We start from the raw sequence: 22,632 nt of genomic DNA on the forward strand, positions 1-22,632 counted from the left end.
CAAATGGTAGATAAATTGATTTGATAGTAATTTCATATTTAGAAATTTCCATAACATTTTCTTTTCTCCTTATCTTGATAATCACCACTCATTGACATAATTATGTTTTGAATCTACAATCTTGCCTACTAGTTTTCAAGCTTCATAAGAACGCATTCTCTGTCTAGTTCACTGATGTATTCTCAAGCCTAAGCACAACACTAAGAACTGTTTAGTGGATGTATAATAAAGATTTCACTCATTTAACAGTTATTTTTAAGTACCTACTAAATATCTACTTGACCTTAGTGCTAGGGTAGAGCATAAATAAATAAAAATAGCTGCTCTTATAGAGTTCATGTTCTGGCGAATATTTGATGAATGATGAATAAGAAGTTTTTGCTAGATTCATAGTTTCATATCAGGTGTGGTGGTAGGATGTTTGAGTCTCTGGTTGTTTATTTAAATAATACCTAAAGAACCATGTCAGAAGGCTTCACTTTCTCTCTCTGACTCTCTCCTCTCCCACCCACATCTCTGTGTTTTCCTCAGGTGTCAGACAGCTACCAGGCCACCCAAGAGTCATTTCCTTTTATCCCATAGTAACCAAATCTTAGGAAATGTGCCCCAAGGAAAGTCTGCATGTCCCAGACTCACTGATGGTCATGAATGGCCACGCAACCAAGTTCTGGCCAATGAAATTTAACTAGAACTTATTGGCGATACATCTAGCAAAATTCTTCAAAAGAATGTGTTCTTTTGCATGGCCCCTTTCATTAGACCTGAGCTGTTCTGCCACTAAACTCCACATTCTTCTCCTTAATGTTTACTATATTATGACAAACAGAAAAAAAACATTTTCAAAATACAGAAATGGATATGATATGATATGATAGAAAAAAAGCATTTGGTGTATTCAAGCTAAAAGGACAATTTTTAAATTTGGTGAAAACTAATAAATATAAGCTAAAAATAAAGGAACAAGCAGGGAATACACAAACATAAACCAGGCCAATAGGAGCTTTGTGCATTATTTCATAGAGATTAGAAGCACAAGTTATGAATGTAGTCAGGACTGTACATGAAGAACAATTACTAATTGTGCGAACTTGGGCAAGTTACTTAAGTTCTCTGTACCTTCATTTCTTTATTTTAAAGTGGCAATAATACTACTAATTTTACTGTAACATACCAAGTATGTGAAGCTTTTAACATGCAGATTAAGATCAATAAAATGGAATTTTCAATTAAAAAGGTAATATATTAAAAGTAACAGTATAGAACAAAACTGCTGTTAAGAAAGAATAAAAACTTAGAGAATAAAGTGAGAACTTATAATAAATCTATACATATGTTTGTGTATGTGTATATATTAATATATGCATATATATGCATGTATACTACTAATAAAAATGGACTTGATAATTTAACCATTAAAAAAAGATCAAATGAAAACTTTTAAGGGGCACCTGGGTGGCTCAGTTGGTTAAGTGTCTGACTTCAGCTCAGGTCATGATCTCACAGTCTGTGGGTTCGAGCCTCACATCAGGTTCTGTGCTGACAGCTCAGAGCCTGGAGCCTGCTTTGGATTCTGTGTCTCCCTCTCTTTCTGCTCCTCCCCTGCTCATGCTCTGTCTCTCTCTCCCTCCTTCAAAAATAAATAAAAAAGAAAACTTTTAAGAAGGTAACCAGTATACATTTTAAGACTTTATCAATTTTTGCTAAGAAAAACAGGATCATCTGAGCAGTGTTTATCAAAAGAATCCTCAGAGGTAAGGGGAATGGGAAGATGCTGGTTAAGGATACAAACTTCCAATTGTTAAGATGAATAGTCCCGAGGATGTAATGTATAACATGGTGACTATAGGAATACTGTTTTATAGACCTGAAAGTTGTTAAGAGAGTAGACCTTAAATGTTCTCACCATACGTGCACACAAAATTATAAATATGTGAGGTAATGGTTGTGTTAACCAACCTTATAGAAGTCATCATTTAACAGTATATTTGTGTATCATCATTTTGTATACTTTAAACTTAAAAAATATTATATGTCGATTACATGTCAGTAAGGCTATAAAAAGTCCATAGACCTCCAATTTATTTTCCCAATATTCTAGGATCTGGCCAGATATCTGCTAGGAGATCTGAGCGTATAAAGTCAAACCCTTGGCCTCGTGTTTTTTGCCTCACACTCTTGGTTCCCTGTGTGTTTACGTAATGCAAGGAAAGGCCTAAATCCAACACCTGTCATGCCATGTTTACCTCCACCAAGGCGAACCCACACCCTCCCACCTACTAACAACTAGCAATCCCTTCATAAAGCCACCACTCATGGAATATCAGACACAATGTTGTGTTTGGTGCTGAGTCTCATTATTTTTCTGGTTTGATCGTCCTTGCTTTCATTTCAATGTCAATTTGCAAATCATCTTGCCACATTTATAGCATTCGATATACTGTAAGTTCGACTCTACTTTCTAAAACCTTGGAAACACATTTAAGAGCAACATCACATCCAATATCAATTCTAACATTTAAAATGGTTTTAAACTTTAGTGTTGTGTTTGTTTTTTTGTCTTTTTTTTTTCACTTCAGAGACCACTCACCCTTGCACTCCTATCTAGTTATATTTTAATCTGAGTATGATGAAGAATAATGGAATAAAAACTACCCAAACTTTGGTCTGAATTTAACAAGGGCACATGGTTGAACAACAGGTAATTTGTAGGTTAAACACACACACACACACACACACACACACACACACACACAATCCCTCATCTCATTGAATTTCCTAGCACCAAGGAAAATGTTTTCTGTTTTTCTTTGGTTTCTGTTTTTTTTTTTATTTTAGTTTGTCTTCTGATGTCCCAATTCTAAAGATACTTTAAACTATATGTAGGAAAGGGGTCAAGTTGTTAATGAAGCAAAGAACAGCCTCACTGTGTTTTTTTTTCAAATGTAAGTCTCCCTAGTTCTTCAAGAAAAATATTATGTGTTAACTGTGGAAAGACAGAATGTTGAGTCTCTTGTCAAAAGGGCAGATTGATGTGATATGAACTGAAAGAGAGAGAAACATTAGCTAAACTGTAATCCTCCTGAGACAAAAAAAAAAAAATTAATAAAACCCAAATAGACTTTGAAGTTTATTCATTATTTAAGGGTTTTTTTTGCATGAACTTGTCTCCTTTTATATGTTATCCAAATATCCATATATTTTCCCATAGAGATAAGAAAAAAATGCACATAGGGCTTTGAAATATTGGTTTCTAAGTTTCACACTGATACAGATAAGGTACCTCTATAAGATCTTACACTGACCATGTAGTTAGGATGGAAGCATCTGGAGTTTGACTACCCATTGCCAGGGACCCCTAAAATTACTTTGAAATGTAAAGTATATCATTTTAAGAAATTAGAAGAATTTCTAACTTCTCTCTCTCCAGTCTAGAAACTTATCCAAAGGAACATTTTCCAACATATGTTACTTAAAATGCATGTTGGCACTGGATGTTTGTAAAACAACTGGTCAATTTACTTTTTTTAATGATTATTTACTTATTTTGAGAGAGAGAGAGAGAGAGAGAGAGAGAGCTCAGAGGAGGGGCAGAGAGAGAGGGAGAGAGAATCCCAAGCAGTCTCCATATACTGTCAGCACAGAGCCTGACACAGGGATTCATCTCACGAACCATGAGATCATGACCTGAGACAAAAATCAAGAGTTAAACACCCAACCCACCGAGCAACCCAGGCACTCCTAACAACTGGTCAACTTAAACAGGTTTCTCTTTTGCAAATTTTCTCAGAACATTTGCTAAACTAATATGCATGGGGCTGGAGAGAAAGATATATAGTAGGTAATATGTCAGCTTTGTAGGCTTATTTGTCCATAGAAGATAACTGTTCTTTTTCCTGAGCCCATTTGTGCCTCAGAACATTGACTTCAACTCCTACCATATCTCACTTAGGCAAGGAAAGGTCAATATGCCTTAAGCGAAGGCAAGGTTGAAAAGAGGATGAGGGGGAAAAACTAGTGAAAGTAATAAAGGCTGGAAAAGAAAAAAAGAAAGTTCCCACAGGGCTTTTATTAGAATTGTTAAGCTTTTAGTTGGAGATAATAACTGTTTACTGAGCTGAGAACAGTTTTGTTACTATTGGCTAAACTCATCCTGTTACAATTTGTAGCAGTATGATACTTTGATATACGAACTAATCATACTTTCCTGCCTGTCCTTTCTGTTCTCTGTGGGCCTTCCCCATGCAGATCCGCATAAAGAATCCCCACCATCTCAGCTGATGGTTGTTACACCAAAACTGGGAGGGATAGAGGGGGATTCAAACACTTGATTTTCTATTTTCAAACAAATACTTGGAAGGATTCTGGCCAGTGTGAGATAGTACCCCTTTCTCAGGGACACTAGAAAGTTGGAGACGGAGGGGTAAATAAGACAGGACATAAGAGGGTTAAATGCTGGGGAGTCCTTCAAAAGGGCCTGGTGTTTCACTGCCCTCTAGCTTCAGGAAACATCTCATGGGTTTCACATATAAAAGCAGGAAGGTCCTGTGTACCTCCCCTCTCCTGGAAAGGACTTGGGAAAAATTCCCAACGTCTTTCCAGTATGGAAGGATGAGAGGCAGTTGTGTGAAGGGGCAACAGATGCGTGCGGGATGGAGGCCCTGAGGTGGACTGCCGAGTTTCTTAGAGCCCAGAGGAAAGGGAGTCAAGGTTAGCTGAGCCAGAGAAACCCTGACGTGAGGCTGAGAAGGAAGCATCTGCTTTGCATCAAAGCTGAGGACAGTTGGATGAGATCTCAGTCTTGGGTATGGGGCTGGATGCCCAAGCTGGAGTCCAGGAGGGAATGTCCTTTCCCCTCCCTCACCCGTCATTCAGTATCATTTCATCTATTCGCAAAAGAGAGAACTAAGGAATACAGAGATTACACGTCCTAGGGAAGTTCACATAGCAGGTAAACGGCCCAGCAGGAGCTCTCTGAAGTTAGATTTCATGCTCCCTGAACAACTTCATGGCAAATGGGAACACAGTTGGCTCAGGGAGAAAATGATGCACTGAATTTAAGAAAAAAAAAAAAAAAGGGTTTTGTTTAAAAATTTAGCAGTTGAAAATTAAAGACTGGATTTCAGAGATAAAGATTTATTTATTTATTTTTAAATTTGTTTTTAATGTTTACTCATTTCTGAGAGAGAGAGACAGAACATGAGCAGGAGAGGGGCAGAGAGAGGGAGACACAGAATCTGAAGCAGACTCCAGAACCCCGATACGGGGTTGAACTCACGGGCTGTGAGATAAATCATGACCTGAGCTGAAGTCAGATGCTTAACCAACTGAGCCACACAGGCGCCCCATTAAGTGATAAATACATTTGACAAAGTATCAGTACAATTTAGTGTCTCTAGAGCTTGGCCTCTGGAGCTAGGCAGTTTGGGTTAGAATCCCGGATCTGATGCTCACTGACTGGATGATTTGATGCAATTTTCCTCACATCTCTCCGGCTCAGTTTCCTCATCACAAAAGAAGACATAATGAATGTATTATTTTGTGGGAATTCATATAAAGCATTTAAAATAGTGCCTGAGACACAGCTATATGACTTTGCTACTATTATTACATATCATATGGTTTTATTAATTACAGCTTTCGTGAGGTTATCAGAAACTGTACAGTAGAATACTCTTCAATAAAATTAATGAAAATATCCAAAAATCATTTCCTGTGATTTATTTTGTATATTATCTTCTCATATGTTTCAGCATAACCACTGTTATATAACCTTAGGAAAAATAATCCAGAAAATTATAATTATTGAAGAACAAGAAAAGGAAAGACTATTCTAAATACCATATATGATGATCTTAGATAAACATCTCTTAAACTCCCCTTTCAAATCTGAACTTCTGCCCTAAGGAAGTCAAATGAACAAAGAGCTTTACATTTTTTGTACATTTACCATGTTACTGTGTGAACTCCTGGACACAGGCACAGAATTTCACAACATAAATTTGAGCTGTCCTGTACACAGGTAAAATAATCCTATTGTGGACTGAGGTGGAGACAGACGGAAAGCTCAACTAACACAGGTAGGAATGAATGAATATATTCCCGTCTGGGGGGGGGGGAGGGGACAGCCAGGCTGTCAGAAAATGAACCCAACAGTAATTTTTAACAACCTACATCTTTCCTTCTGGAAGCAATACACCAATCTGCAAATAATCTTGTTTCTTTTTCAGTTCTTGGAATTCAAACAACTTTAGGTTTTTGACTCTGACAATTACTTTCCAATGGAAATGCTTCTTGGAATTTTTTTTTTTTTTACTTTATTTCCTGATGGTTCTCCTTCATGAAAATTCATACCTGTTTCATATATAGACAGATATAGTTATGGACAAAAAATACATATAGATAGATTAATAAATCAGTTTTTTTTTATTTTTGCTAACATGATCTTTTAATTTTGTTGTAGCTTAAATAAAATTCTTTTTTTTCATTTTTTTTAAATGTTTCCTTATTTTTGTTAGAGAGGGACACAGAGTGTGAGCAGGAGAGGGGCACAGAGAGAGGGAAACAGAATCAGAAGTAGGCCCCAGGTTCTGAGCTGTCAGCACAGAGCCCGACACAGGGCTCAAACTCACGAAACTGTGATATCATGACCTGAGCTGAAATCAGATGCTTAACTGGTTGAGCCACCCAGGCGCCCCTTAAATAAAATTATTGAAAGTACTCCCTTCATAGCTTCAAAACGAAAATGGGCCTGTAAATAACCAGGGAAAAAGTACCAATTAATAGTTTAGTCCTGGAAGATAACTTCTGAAATTTCATGTATAGTTCTTCCTGTAACTTTTCGAAAATTAAGCATTAGTGATTTTCCCCCTTGAACTTCATTGATGTTTACCTTTATGATGCAAAAACTTTCAATCTAAAAGATAACTAATGATTTTCTATCCCTTCCTTTTATTGTGTCTCTGAACCAATACAACTTTCCAGTAATTAGAGATCCACTATATTTTCAAGGCTATTTCTTCTATACTAAAGATATTCTTGAAGGAGACACATTTAGCCACACAAGCTGGTGACTCTGGAAACCGTCATTTCTCTTGAGGCAGTGTACTTACTGGGTTTTGGAACAAGACTAATCTGGTTCTAAATTTCTGTCACACATTAATTTAATGATCAGTGGAAAGACCCTTTACCTTTGTGAATTTCAGTAAGATTCAAAATTTTTAAAAAGTTAAGGATAATCATACTTTCTTTAAATCTCTCTCATACGAATTAAATGAGATTCATTCCTTCATTACTCACATATCTATTGAGTACCTAATTATGTATTAAGCTCTATTCTAGGACATAAGGATATGATGAGGAAGATGGGGACAGATGACCATATTCACAAATAAAATTTAAAAAATCAGTTAGTGGTGATAAACGTCATAAAGAAAATACAACGATTAAATGTGACAGTCGTTGGACTCCTTTAAATGAGGTGGTTAGGGAATCCTTCTGAGGAGGTGTTAGCTGAATTGAGATCAACAAACAAAAGGAGAAAGTCATAAGAAGAATTTTCTGGGTAGGAACTTTCTGAGCAGAAGGAACAGTAAATGCAAAGATCTTGAGATGGAAATAAGATCAGTATATTCAGGGAACAGAAAGGAGCCACAATAGCGGGCATTTAATCATCAAGAGAGGATGGTAGCACAGTATTGAGATCAGAGACATTGGAGGTAGAAGACAAGTGCTGTTGCTCTGGGTCAAACAAACTTGGGTTCAAATTCTTTACTACCTGCTAGATCTGAGACAAGGAGCAAAGTAACTAAAGGATTTGACCACTGATTTCCTTATCTGTAACCTTATATACTATTGAGCTGTTATTATAATTATAATATAGTATGTTATATTTTCTATTATAATTTTCTTTAAAGTACAGCGTGTATAAAAAATCCCTCCCAAATAGCAGGAGCCATTATTATTATTATTATTATTATTATTATTATTATTATTTTACTACTTTTCCTAAAGTAATCTAGTACACCTAAAGGCATAGATGTATAATCCAAGTGCACATCTACGTGGAATAACTATTTCAGTATGTAGCCAGCTAGTACAATATTTCAAATCCATTTAGGATGAAAGATTTTCTAAAAAATGCTTTTTCCAGTCTTTCCACAGTTCCGAGAGCGTTGTGCCTTAAAGCATTATTTTTTACCACACAAGCATAGCAAGGTTAGATGCTGACTGGAGAAGAGCAAAGTGATTTATAAAGTCACTTTCATTTTTCAATGGTTTTTCTTTCCAATGATAAGTGAGGAAATGTCATTGGGAATGTCAGCTGGGAATAAACTAAAATATTTCGGTTGCTTGTGGGTTCACTTACTTATTGTCTGTATCCTGTACTTTGACATTTGATCAAAAGCCACATAAATCTTGGTTTGTTTCCTCCAAACCAAGTTTATTTCTTCTGTATCCTGAATTTGATCCTTCTTTCCCATATTGTATTTCTTTATCACCCCTGTCATTGTTGGTTCTTCTAATGATCCATGTTCTTCTGCAGCTGTATTTCCACTGGAACCATTCTCACTTTCAAACCTGTTTTGAGCCCTCTCATTAGTCCCTCAACATTTGGTCCCCCAATGTTTATACACAGGGAAGAAATTTTATTAAAAAGCTAATAGCAGAGATGTTTTTGAAAGGGTATAAGTCATCATTATTTCCAGATTTGGGATACGAGAAAAAAACCAGCAAAAACATAAGCAATGCAACAACAGAGTTTATATCCAAATCGCAACTATTCTGTTTTACAAAGTCAAATATATGGATATTTAAAAGCATATGGAATACTGTCAATCAGATAAGTCATATCAGTGCTTCACTCAATTTCTCATTATTATGACATTTTATTACATATATGGTTAAATTGAATTTTATGATTTGTTAAAGGCACTTTTGTGTGACATGAGGAAACATTAGCTGAACTGAAACTTTTTAAATAGAGAGGTTATTTTTTATTTGTTTTAAAAATAGTTTTCTAGAGTTTAAACAAAAATACATTTGAATTACAGAAAAATTCATACCTAATGAAAAAAAGTAGAAAGAAGAAAATGCAAACTATTCCTGAACTTGGCTTCATATCCAAGCATATATTCTCAGGAGGTAGCCAAACATGTGAAAGCAGATGAAAGTGTGTGAGGGGCTAAATAAGGGGGTGGCTGGCCTCTCTAACTGTATCAGTCAGCTCTGGCTGTCATAACAAACTACCACAGACTGGATGACTTACACAACAGAAATTTACTTTCTCAGTTTTAGAGGTTAGAGGTCCAAGGTCAGGGTGACAGCAGATATAGTGTCTCCTGAGGCCTTGCTCTTTGACTTGCAGATGGCCACCTTCTTCCTGTACCCTCACGAGGTCTTCTGTGTAGGCACATCTCTGGTATCTCTCTGTGTGTCCAAACTTCCTCTTCTTATAAGGACACCAGTCAGATTGGATCAGGACTCACTCTAATGGTTTCATTTGGTCTTAATCACCTCTTTAAAGGCCCTCCCTCTAAATATAGTCACATTCTGAGGTACAGGGGTTTAGGGATTCAAGATATGAATTGAGGGAACACATAATTCTGTCCATAACACTGTCCATTTTTAATCCTCAGAGATTTTCTGTCTTTTGTGCCTGGAGCAATCACAGTCTTAGGGACTGGCTACAAGAGAAAAAAAACCCAAAAAACAAACAAACAAAAAACTAAATCTAAGGAAGCTACTAGAATGCTCATTGTTTATTTATGATGACAACTGGGAATGTCACTCAGACTAAAAATTCTATTATTGGCATCACAGAAAATGCTCCATGTGCTCAAACTACATTGGACTTAGAAGGTTACCCGGTCTATTGTGTGTTTTCTAAGACCGCTAAGCAATTAACTCAATTGTAGCACTCCCTATGCAGAGAAAGCATCAGATCCCACAGGTAAGGGCTCAGTCCCACAACACTACAACCACTTCAGATGTCAGTTGCAAGTCAAGTTGTGTTATTTGTGTTATTTGGGTTTGATTAATTTGCTAGAGTGGCTCACACAACTCAGAGAAACATTTACTTATGTTTACCAATTTATTATAAAGAATATAGATGAACAGCCAGATGAAGAGGTGTATAGGGTGAGGCTAAGAAGGATCTTGAATGCTGGAACTTCTGTCCTCATGGCACTGGAGCTTACCAACATCCTAGGGGTTGGATGTGTTCACCAACCTGGAACCTCTCCAAACCTGCCCTTTGTGTTCTTATACTGGCATGATTGATTAAATCATTGGCCATTGTGGATTGAACTAAAAATCCCCAGCCCCCGCACCTCTCCCCGGAGTTGGGGTGGGTTGGAGGTGGGGCTGAAAGTTCTAACCCTCCAATCCTTGGTTGGGGCTTTCTGAAAGTCTCCTCATTAACATAAACTCAGGTTTGTATTAATAAAAAGGTTTGTTATGAAAAGGGACTCATTATGAATAGCAAAAGACAGTTCTATAACTCTTGTCATATAGGAAATTCTAAGGGATTTAGGACTTCTGTATCAGAAGTGAGATGAAGATGAATAATGTATTTCTTGTTATAAATCACAATATTATATCTGGTTACCTTCAACTCAGAAATATGCTTAGTTAATAGTTGTCTATTTCACCTTTAATCAATGTTTTTTTCTTTACATTTGTTAATGAATATAAACATTTCCAAATATTATGAAGTTTTATTGGTATATGAATCACCTGGTCTCCTAGACTGATTTTACAAACTGATTCTGACAATAATTGATTTCTCTTTGTTTTGTTGGTTAGTTCGGCCTGTCACAGTATGGCCCCAAAGAACAGGATTTATAAGACCACAAGTTAGAGTTTGTTACCTTTCATTTTCATACATGCAGATAAATGATTACTATTTCCCATGACATTAACTATTCTATTGTCATAGAACAGCAATTTTCACTTTTACAGATGTACATTTGTTGAACATTGATTTTTTTACACCTTATTAGTGAATGTACCACTTAATTATTATAAAGTAGTTAATGGTTAAATACCATTCCATTATTCACTTATAGATAGATGGTGAATTTATGTCAATTTTTTTTCATGACAGCTACCATTGTGAAAAGTATTTGTTTGATATAAGTCTTGGGATACTTTTACTCATTGATTAATTTATTAATAAACTTGTCCCCCCAAATTTACCATGTGAAAGGATGTGGCACATTTTTAAGGTTGTTGATACATACTGTATAAACTATCCTATACAAGTGTGGTTCTAGTTTATACTCCCATTAGCAGTGTTGGAAAGCTGTTGCTCCATAGGTACTGTTTATGAGTAATTTGGTGGAATATTTCATTTTAAAAATATTTTTCATTTTGGTATATTAAAAACTGGCATCTCATTATTTTACTATGCATTTATAGTAACTAATTAGGTAACCTGGTTTTATATATGTTTAACATACTTTTTTGAATTACCTTTTCATGTCTTTGCTCCTTTTGCTATTGAATTATTTTTTCTGATTTATGTGAACTCTTTGTATTATAATTATACTAAGCATTTGTCCTAGCTTTAAAAAAGTATCAATTTTTTGTACTTGATATTTTTGATCACCTGAAATTTTTATGTTTGTGTATTCAAAAATCAATATTTTTCCTAAAACAAATACTCAGGTTCTTTTCTTACCCAAAATTCAGATCAATCTTTATATATGCTGTGTACTGTGTTTTCAAATGAAATTCACTTTATTTTTTCAATAAATTGCATATGTTGCACGATGTCCAAAATTTCTCTAAATTAAGCACCCGCAAACTCAACAATTGGATGATTATTTTTTATCAGAGGCTGGTGGTATGGTTTAAGAACCACTAGCTATATAATGGTGGGCAAAATTACTTGTTCTCACAGAAACCTATTTCCTATAAAGTGAGGATACTAAATTTCTTACAGTGTTGATGTGAGGTTAAAACAATATTACATATGTGAAAACACCTGAGAAACATTCAATAAATGTTAGTGACTTTCATTTTGATAGATATGCTACTGTTGAACATCAATATTGTTTACCTTTCATTGGTGAACTTATTATTTGCTTTATCTTTATCTTCAACATAATGCAGCCCACTCTCTGAAGCATTTTGACATTGTTAAATGTACTAATATACTAACATACTAATACAATTGTTCATATGTTTATATATAACTTTACTACTTAGAATGCCTTGCTACCATTACTTCCTTTTTTCCCCCTGCTAGTTATGTATTTCGCTATATGGTATCTCCATATTGCCTAGGAAATTGAACACTAAATCACTACAAATTACTTCAGCAATATAGGAAATATCAGATGTCAAAATAAATATTCTATTTCCTGTTCTATAGCAAATCAATTTTTCTATTAGGTTGCTTTCAGTAATTTGTGATGTTATTCAATTAATTATAACATTAATACAATTCAAAAGCATTTAAATGAAAGGAATGTACTGGTTTTTGAAGTTCAGATGTCTAAGGATGCAGTTAGCCTCAGGAACTCCAGGGAATGATAGAGTCAGAAAAAAATGATCTTATTCTCCTCTCAGTGCTTACCATGCCCAGCCCCGCCTCCATGACCATTACTCGTTTCTCTGTTATAAGACATATAACTCCACTGACTTTAAGCCATTTTTGCTCCTTATTGATTCAGCTATAGGTAACACTATTTCACCATCTCTAACTCAGAAATGTATTCCGGAGGACTTCAACTGTCCTTCCTCTCGGTTTGGGTCACATGCTTCATCTGGCTTCAATTACTATGTGCAAAATGACTCAGCAATATGATTGGCCCAGCTGGGGATAGATGATCAATTTCATGACCGATCACTTCTCTGTCTTTTGGCTAAACTGAACCGCAATCTCAGGCCCAGCAGGAAGGGTACTGTCCTTGGGAGCCCCATTAGGACCACAGGAACAAGGGAGGAATACTTCCCCAAAGTAAATGTTGGAGTGTGTTATTACAGAGGATGAGACTGGGAAAACCTGCTTGGTAGGATCAAAACAACGACTATCCCAGCAGAGTGTTCATTTTATCAAATCAAACCACTTTTGTTAGAACATAATAGAAGTAGCTACAAGGAAGATTTCTTTAATCCCCCCAAATTTATCCAAGTGCCCATCAATGCTGACTTCATTGCACTTTTCACTCATACAGAACTGGGCTTAAACTATAGGATCATTGTTCAAAGTTTCTTAGACCCAGATTTGATGGTCCTTCACAAAAGCATAAGAAATAGCAATTATCTTAATTAAAATATATTTGGAACAAAAATTGTCAGGAGTATATACCTTAATTCTTACTGTCTCAAATCAAGTTTACTTTAGATCCTGGAGTTTTGGGTGTTTTTTTATCCCAGTGTTTGTAAGTGCCTTACAAATTCTGAGCAAATGATCCATTTGTATGTTATGTTAATGGCATAAATGACTAATAATTGCATTCATAATTATCTTTACTTTAGCATGGCATTCCGAGCCTCATGAATTCAAAAACATCCAACCATGAAAATAGACCTTTAGTGGCATATGATACAATCTAATTTCTTTCCACCCAAAGGGTAATTTAGCAATATTGACCATTTAAAGGGCCAAATCAAACAAGATAATGAGGGATAATTCACTTTTCTCTTCCTGGCTTACCAACCCAGATTTGGACAATATGGACAAGAGAACAATGCCACATAATTATTATTTGGCTTTCAGAACTATACAAATGAATAATCTTTTTCAATGCTGCTTCCAAAAAAAGTTCTAACATTGTTATATAACTACACTTTTTCCTTGCCTTGGCTATTTTGGTCTTGTTAAAATGTTGTTTTTGATCAAATAGCCCATACACGATTAGCTGCAGTATTATAAAATAAATGAATCACAGCTGCACTGACAAATACATAAGCAAGAACAGAGAATGATAAATGCAAAAACAATTCCATCTCTAGCTGGAAGTATCCTGACAGCAATAATTATAGAATGCAATAGAGCCAGTTTGTCCATCATACGTTAATTTGACTACATTCAATAATGCTGACAGAAATTTAAGGAATAACTTAAAATATATTTCCGGTTATATTGATCTCATGTATCTGCTTCTGGAAAACTGAAACACAAGGAAATATCTAATATAAAGAGAGGTTATAGCATTTGAACATGGTTACAAGTGGTAAGAGTTCTTACGTAAACGTGTGTATGTGCTTTGTTGATCTTACAATACGCCCTCCCCCACCCAAAAGACTTTTTGTTCAGACCCTGTTGCTTTCTGACATTCAGAGAAAGATTCCTAGTTGTTCCAGCAGGAGTATAATCAGTTCACCCCTAGATATACTATGTATAACTAACCATAGCTTGCTGTATAATAATGGAGCCCAATTATGAGATTAAAAGCAATAAAAAGAGAGAGAGAGATGAGATAAAAATCTTCACTAAGAACAAGAACAACAGTATATTGTAAATCCACTCTAGAGGCAATAACAGCAGAATTGACACTTTTTCTCAGAAATTTCTTTTTTTTTTCCTGAGAAAGAAGTGAATCGACAATGTGAATGATAAATTAATTTATACCCTCTAAACTTAAAGAGAAAAAGATACTGTCCATCCTCCCCTAAAAAAGCAATGGAGAGAAAGAATGAAAAATTTGGGAAATAGGAAATAGAGGCCCCACATGCAGTGTTCCTGAGAAAGGCACAAGATCACATAGGGCAACTACAAGGAAGTTCTCATTCAGGTAAATACTTAATTGTAATGTGCACTGAAGTCAAAGCTCCTAGGTTCAAACCATGGCTGTGTGTTTGCCAAGTTAAGACACCTGGAACAAGTTACTGAACATCTCTGTGCCTCAACTTACTGATCTGTAAAATGTGGATACTTAGAATACTTGGTGTGAGGATATAACGAGGTTTAATTCTAACAACCTGGCACATAGAGAACCCTCCATAAATGTTAGCAATGATTACAGTAAAACTCTAAAACAGATTTGTGTTATTCATTTCCTGCTTTCCCATTGCCCACTACACTCTGTTGATTAAGTGAAAAATCAAAGACAGAAGGAAACATTCCTAACCTGAAAACAAGACCTCCATATGCAGAATAAAGGGGCTTATCATTTTCTAGGCAAAAATCAAGAGACAAATTAGACATATTCTGGCTAGATTTTGGAATTGCACATACAAACAAAAATCTCTTAAGTTAAAAAAGCACCAAAACCAGAATATTTAATATACATACATTTTAATCTTTCTTTCACAGTAGGCAATTTATGTAATTATTCTCTGATCTGCTTTTTTAACCTGCTGTATCCTGGAAGTCTTTCCATGTCACTGCATGCTTAGCTATCTCATTTTTAAAAACACACATAATAGAGTTCAATATTTTTAAAAAGTATTCCCATTCATTGCCTTTACCAGGGGAGAAAACATTGTATTAATATAAACGAGGACCTGATAAAATTTGTTTTCCTAGCCTACAATATAAAAATTCACTTCTTACCTTCTTCCTTTGTTATACATTATTTAACTGGGTGTACTGGTTAATGATCAATTTTGAAGCAATGGTTTGGAATTTGGACATAGCATTCTTAGTCATTAAAAAAGAATTAGTTTAATTGCTCCAGGATGTATGCCATTTTGTTTGCAAATTGCATTGCACTTCTCAATGTCATCCAAAAACTGGAAGGCCATATGGCCCTCACGTCAATATTATAACAACTTTTTAAGGAAAGGGCACCTCTTGTAAACGCACACACACAGGCACACATACAAATACATAGAAGTACTAAGGTTTTAGCAAACTAGCAGAGAAAGTTTATCTTCTGAGTCAGAAAGAACAGTGATCAAGATGTGCACACACCAAGAAAAAAATTGAACTTAAAGCTAACATCTTAGCTGTCTGGTCATATCTCCTGCCCTGTGAGTTCCGTGGCAGAGTTGGGTGGCCCAGTTACACTCTGTGCATGCACTGGCTTTGTGTCACAACTGAGGTACCCCAAGCTTAGGAGGTCCCATTTTTTATAATTGCTGCAAGAAAATCTGCCCAAACTTTGCCTTAGAGGGAAATATATCCCTAGAGGGATATATTATGCTTATTACACTGTTCAACCAACAAATCTTTGTTTGCTGCTGAAGAAAACACTGTCTTCCCAGGCTGTTCGCTATACAAACATGATTTAACAGATAGTCTAGAGCAAAATGTTGTCAGTGCCTCTCTCAACATGTGCAGAAACGCAAGAATGGTCTCTCAACAGTTACAAGGAGTATTATCCAGGTTCTTAGTCACTATCTCCCTGGTCATGATGATTTTTGCACTCCCAAAACATTGCTATGTAAGAGTCCATATACTTCTTTAACCTTGTGAAGGCATTGTGAAATAATGGAAGAAAAATGGCGATTGGTGTAAAACAGATCTAAGTTTTAATCTCAGTCTATTACTATGTTAAGAGAGACATCAGAATTAGTATTCATATATTGTTAACAATGGTATTTTCAGTTGTAGAGTTTCAGATGATATTTTAAATGTTATATTTCTATATCATTTGCATATTTAAATCACAAGCAATATCATCATCTTATAAAACATATTACGAGTACAATTTTTAGATAGTAATTTATCCCTTTCTAAAATCTTTTTCATTTCTACAGCAATTCATTCAGAAGTTTGATAATCAGTAGTTTAGTCAGGAACTGAGATATAACCCAGAATGGCTTTAAATGAATGAAATGACTTCTGAACAACATTAGATTAATTTTTCTGGAAATATTATGGTGACAAAATTCTATTATTGTTCCTTGAAAAAACCAAGTTACATGACTGGTAAGTAAAAAAAAAATGCTTATAGCCTTTTAAAATGAGGGTCCAATATCTATGAAAAACTATATACTAGTCCTAAAAAAAAAATGTTTGATTTCTTTACTTCAAAAGTGGACTTTTAAATTAAAAAAAAAATTACTATGTTCTTCACGCCTTTGAACTGGTTTCAATTCCTCACAAAGGAATGACAAAATGACAAAAGTCATTTAAAGATGGATTTCCAGTTATGTCTTCCAACAGCCATAGTCACAATTTTTCTAAATTTTCAATGTAGAATGTGCTTATACCATGTTGTACATAGATGAAATTGCTGAAAACATGAATTTCTGAGGCCTAGAAAACCCCTGACCTTTTCAATATAAAATGGTACTAGAATACAATTGCTGAAGAGTTGCATTATTGCAAAATAGTCAACAGGATACTATAGCAAAATCTATAGTGCACATTGATAAATGAAACCAAAACTGTCAAGATACTCTGCAGATATGTTTCAGTTTGATAGAATAAACTAGGTAAGTGCAGTGACCACAGCATTCCTTACAAAACACTGTATTCATCTCAAGAAATACTGTTCTACCGCAATAGAGGCTTGCTGTCCACAATATCTTTTGGCAATTATATTTACTTTGGTGCAGTACACTAGTATATAAATCAAAGAGCACATATAATTTGCAGCAGAAGCAGAATGAATATGAGACACCAGAAATTTCAACTATTTTCTAAAAATGTGGCAATCTATATAATTCATTCATTTGACAAATAGTTGTCGAAAGTCAAAAATGGGTCAGGAATTTGATAGACACTAGGAATTTAAATGGAAAATAATGAACAGAGTCTCTGCTATTATTGAGCTCACAATCTGTACTTCATTGTGGAAAGAACATATAAAAGGAGGGATGCATAATTTCTGTTTTATTATAATGTTGACAATAATGGTAAAAAAATGACCTCATGCTATATTGGAAAAAATAATTTCGTTGATAGGTTGTCCCGTTATTGAGAAAAAACATCTAAGTAGAAGATGAGGGAATTCTTTTTCTCATTTTTGCAAGCCTAAGTGATTTCCCCTATAATATTTAAAATAAAATTTTTTAAGTTTATTTATTTTGAAAGAGAGAGCTTGCACACAGTGGGGAGTACTTTAAAAAATTACGCTCCTGGAGGCGCCTGGGTGGCTCAGTCATTGAGTGTCTGACTTCCACTCAGGTCATGATCTCTCCATCTATAGGTTCGGGCCCCCTGTGGGGCTCTGTGCTGACAGCTCAGAGCCTGGAGCCTGATTCGGATTCTGTGTCTCCTTCTCTCTCTGCCCCTCCCATGCTTGTGCTCTGTCTCTGTCTCTCAATAATAAATAAACATTAATTTTTTTAAAAAAAAATTACACTTCTGGTTTAGATGAGCCACAGAAATATTGCTTAAGAATGTGAACTTTATATGCCCAAATCTCACTCCCCATAGTAACACACTATTCTCAATTCCATTTTACAGTTGGCTCTTAAACAACATGGAGGTGAGCAGCACTGACAAGCTTTCTTCCACCCCCTGTACAGTAGAAAATTCAAACAGAACTTTTGACTCCCTCAAAACTCAATTGCTAATAGCTTATGGTTGATCAGAATCCTTACCAATAAGATAAACTGTCAATTGACACGTATTTTGTATGTTATATGATTTATATACTATATTCTTTTTTTTTTAACGTTTTATTTTTATTTTTGAGACAGGGAGAGACAGAGCATGAACGGGGGAGGGGCAGAGAGAGAGGGAGACACAGAATCGGAAGCAGGCTCCAGGCTCTGAGCCATCAGCCCAGAGCCCGACGTGGGGGCTTGAACTCACGGACCGTGAGATCATGACCTGAACTGAAGTCGGAGGCTTAACCGACTGAGCCACCCAGGCGCCCCTTATATACTATATTCTTAAGATAATCTAGAGAAAAGGAAATGTTATAAAGAAAAGCATAAGGAAGAGAAAATACATTTACCATACTGTACTGTGTCTATCGAAAAATATCCACATGTAAATGAACCCCTGAAGCTCAAACCCATGTTGTTCAAGGCTCAACAGTATTTTGTTTTTCTTTAAAGGACTCATAAATGGTCTAACACCTCTTTTTTAATTTGCCTCTATGCTTAGGTATGATCTAAGAAGACTTTGTCCTTTTATGTATTAGTACACACACTAACTTCACCTCTGTAAACCACTAAGATGATAACAGAGAGTATTTACTGAAACAAAATGGGAACAGAGAGAGTTCAGCAAGTGAAACTATCTTTAAAACTAAAATATTTATCAAGGCACGTGGTGCAGATTTCAGAAAAGTGGGTTGGTTGCCGATGCTGCAGCTAATAGTGCAAGATGATAAATACTACTTCACATATTTCACAATTTTGTCCAAGGGGTGAGCAATAATGTTTAAATTTTTTTTTAATCTGTATTTATTTTTGAGAAAGAGAGAAAGATTCAGAGTGTGACCGGGGGAAGAAAAGAGAGAGAGGGAGACACAGAATCCAAAGGAGGCTCCAGGCTCTGAGCTGTCAGCACAGAGCCCAACGCGGGGCTCAAACTCATGAACCGTGAGATCATGACCTGAGCTGAAGTTGGACGCTTAACTAACTGAACCATCCAGGCGCCCCAATAATGTTTAAATAGGGCATACTAAGATTCTGTATCTCAGCTTCATCATCTGCTACCTGTATGAACGTGAACAAATTTTTAAATTTCTTAATTCTTTTTATTTAAGTATAGTTGACACAGAATGTTACATTAGTTCCAGGCATACAGCATAATGGTCCGACAAGTCTGTGTATTATACTATGCTCCCCCAAGTGTAGCTGCCATCAGTCACCATGATGCTGGTACAGTACCATTGACTATATTCCCTATGCTGTGCCTTTTATTCCTGTGACCTCCCGTTATGGAGTTTTTTTAAACTGCTCTAAACTGGTTTTGTTATCTGAAAAATGAGATTATAATACTTCTTATCATGAGTCTATATGAAGTATTATATTAGATCATGCACGTAAAACGTTTAGGGCAGCACCGGTGGCTAGTCAGTAAATATTAATTCAGTAAGTATTTTAACAATTAATATTATCAATAATTATACATTTATATTTCTACCAATAACTAGAGTTACATGGTCATTTAGTTTTGTGTGTATGTTTACTTATTTAAATGATCAAAAAGAGGGGGGAAAGGAAGGAGCACAAACACAGTCTTTTTTTAAAGATGTCATAGTATCAGAGATGTCATTCTGTTATACATTTTATTTGCTTTCCACTCTACAGACTTTCGTTAAGTGGCATTATACATTCTTATGTCTTCAACTACCAATGCAATTGTGCAAAGAACTTTATCACCAGTGCAGACCTCTCTCATCAGGTTTATACTCTGTAAAAATCTACTCATTGCATATTTCTTTTTGGATGTCCCACTGCAACCCTAAACTCAGCAGATTTCAAAATGTTATTCTGAAAATCTATTTTTCCTCTTGGACTCATTAACAGCCACTGAGCTACAACCCCTCCCCACAGGCTATCACACCCCATGTCCTGTCAAGTCTACCTCTTTAATCTTCATCAGTCACATCTCTCGTCTTGGTCTCCAGCACTATGCCACTTCAACCGAGGTCCCGATCATCCTCTGTGCATAAGGTGGCTATAGCCTCCTAACATATCTCTCTGCCTCCATTCTCGCCTCCATCGTTGTTCCAAAGGAATCTTGAAATTTGAAAAGTGATCATGAAAGGATCCCCATCACCTTCGGGATAAAATCTGAAGTCTTTAGCATGGAATACAAAATCTCTCATCATGTACGTTCTCTCGTATTTCGGGCTCTTGCTTCTTCCCACCCCATACACTGTGCTGAGAATTACTTGAAGTTTATCAAATATTCCATGATTCCCTCATACAGTTTTTTGTACTTTTCCCAAGTGGCTTCTACTGCCTACAATGCCACCCCCACCTTCATTTTTTTTAATCTAACTAATTCCTAACTAGCTGTATAACTTGGCTTAGATGCCTTTACTTATAGGTAGCCTTCTCTAGACCTTCTCTCTACACATGAAGCTTTCAGTGTTTGCCTTTACAGGTGCACTTATTCTGTGCATGATGATGGGTTTGCTTGAGCAACATGAGCCTGAGTTTCTTGATGGAAGGAAAAGTGGCTTGAATCTCCATATCCTACGTAATAATTCCCACCATCCCACACACGCAGAAATGGCCATGTATTAAAAACAGTGGACTATGTAGATTTGAATAAATGATATTATAACCTTCCCCAATCACATATAATGTTTTTGTGTCCTCCTTTATGTCTGCCTCCCTTATCTTCTCCCAAAATTTACCCATACCTGAAGTTTTGTATGAGGTAAAAAAGATAAGACAGCAAGCTTCTTTCTGTAGACTGTTTTCCCTAAATGCACTCTCATTAACAGCTGCTAACTTGAGGAATGTGGTGTGAAAGGAAACTGGTTATTGCCCACTGTCTTAATATTGGCCTTGTCCACTAGCAAATATGATCACTTGTACTCCTATGACCACTTTAAGATAGGTAAATTTGTAGATATTGTATGTATTCTGACTAGAAAAAAAATGTTCAAATTATTGGAATTAGACTGTGTTACCTCAATTTACACATTCAACTTTCTAAACAATTGCTTTTGTTCTCAGACTTATATACAGTTTAAGTGGATACCAGCCAATACCAGAGACAAAATGCCCTGAACTTTGAAAGTCTCATGAAACACCACTTTGCGGGGGTGGGACTGTTGCCGTGACTGACACATGGATGTAAGGCTTTGGATGGGCTCCACGACTCAGGCTGAGAATCTGTAAGAAATCAAGTTAGTGGCATTTTCTGCTAAGTTTTATAAAATTTAGGATCACAATAAAATGTAAATGGTTAGGTGATATTTTTGGAAATGATATCCTTTACACCCCGAGTACAAGGTGTGTATTAATTTGTATGCTGTGCTTAATTTGAAGGTATGCTGAAGAAAGCAAAATATGTTCTGTGAGCAAACTAAGGCAAATTTCTTTAGAGCTTAACCTCTCTACATATGCACAATTCCTGAGCAGTGAAATGAAATCATGTTGCTTGCTGGATTTGTGTAGTCTTTTTGTGAATATCTGATATTGTTGACTTTATCACTTTTGTCAACATGGAGTCTTTTGTCAGTGAGCCATCATCCCAGCAGGCTCAGTCCTGAGGGCAGGCATTAACTTTGCTAGCGCTGTGAGGATTCTCAAACATTAGTATTCTAATGAGGCACTCATGTGTCTCCTTCTATATTAAGAGCATCTCTATACTAAACCTGCTGCTTCTATATCTACACCAAAGTCACAGATCATGGATTGAAGAAAAATTGACCTGAAAACAGAAGGTAATTTTTTGCAATGCTTTTTACAGTTTGCCATTTATAAAACCCAAAGTCATTGACAACCTAGTTTAACCCAATTAGTCATCAGTGAGGGACCACAAAACAGTGTGACTCTCTTTACAAACCGAAGTAAATTGTGATATAATGTCTGCCTATTTTATTTGCTTGTTTGAAGAGCAAGAAAAAATGGAGCTCTCCTTGATCCCGGGACTTTTGAACCAGGAGTGTTTTAGTGGTAAAATGATGAAACATTCCCGACTTTTTCCCAGCTCAGTAAAAGGTAAGCCAAGCTGTGCTGTGAATACCAAAGCCTCAGGCAGATTTCCACCAAGAGGGCAAAATTGTTTTTCTTTCTTTGAAGGAGTACATGTGGCTCCTGAAGAACCATGAAACTAGGGGGAAAATGAAGAGGAAACAGTAAATCTGT

The sequence above is a fragment of the Acinonyx jubatus genome, chromosome B1 (genome assembly GCF_027475565.1).
Source record: "Acinonyx jubatus isolate Ajub_Pintada_27869175 chromosome B1, VMU_Ajub_asm_v1.0, whole genome shotgun sequence".
In the NCBI taxonomy this organism is placed as follows: domain Eukaryota; kingdom Metazoa; phylum Chordata; class Mammalia; order Carnivora; family Felidae; genus Acinonyx; species Acinonyx jubatus.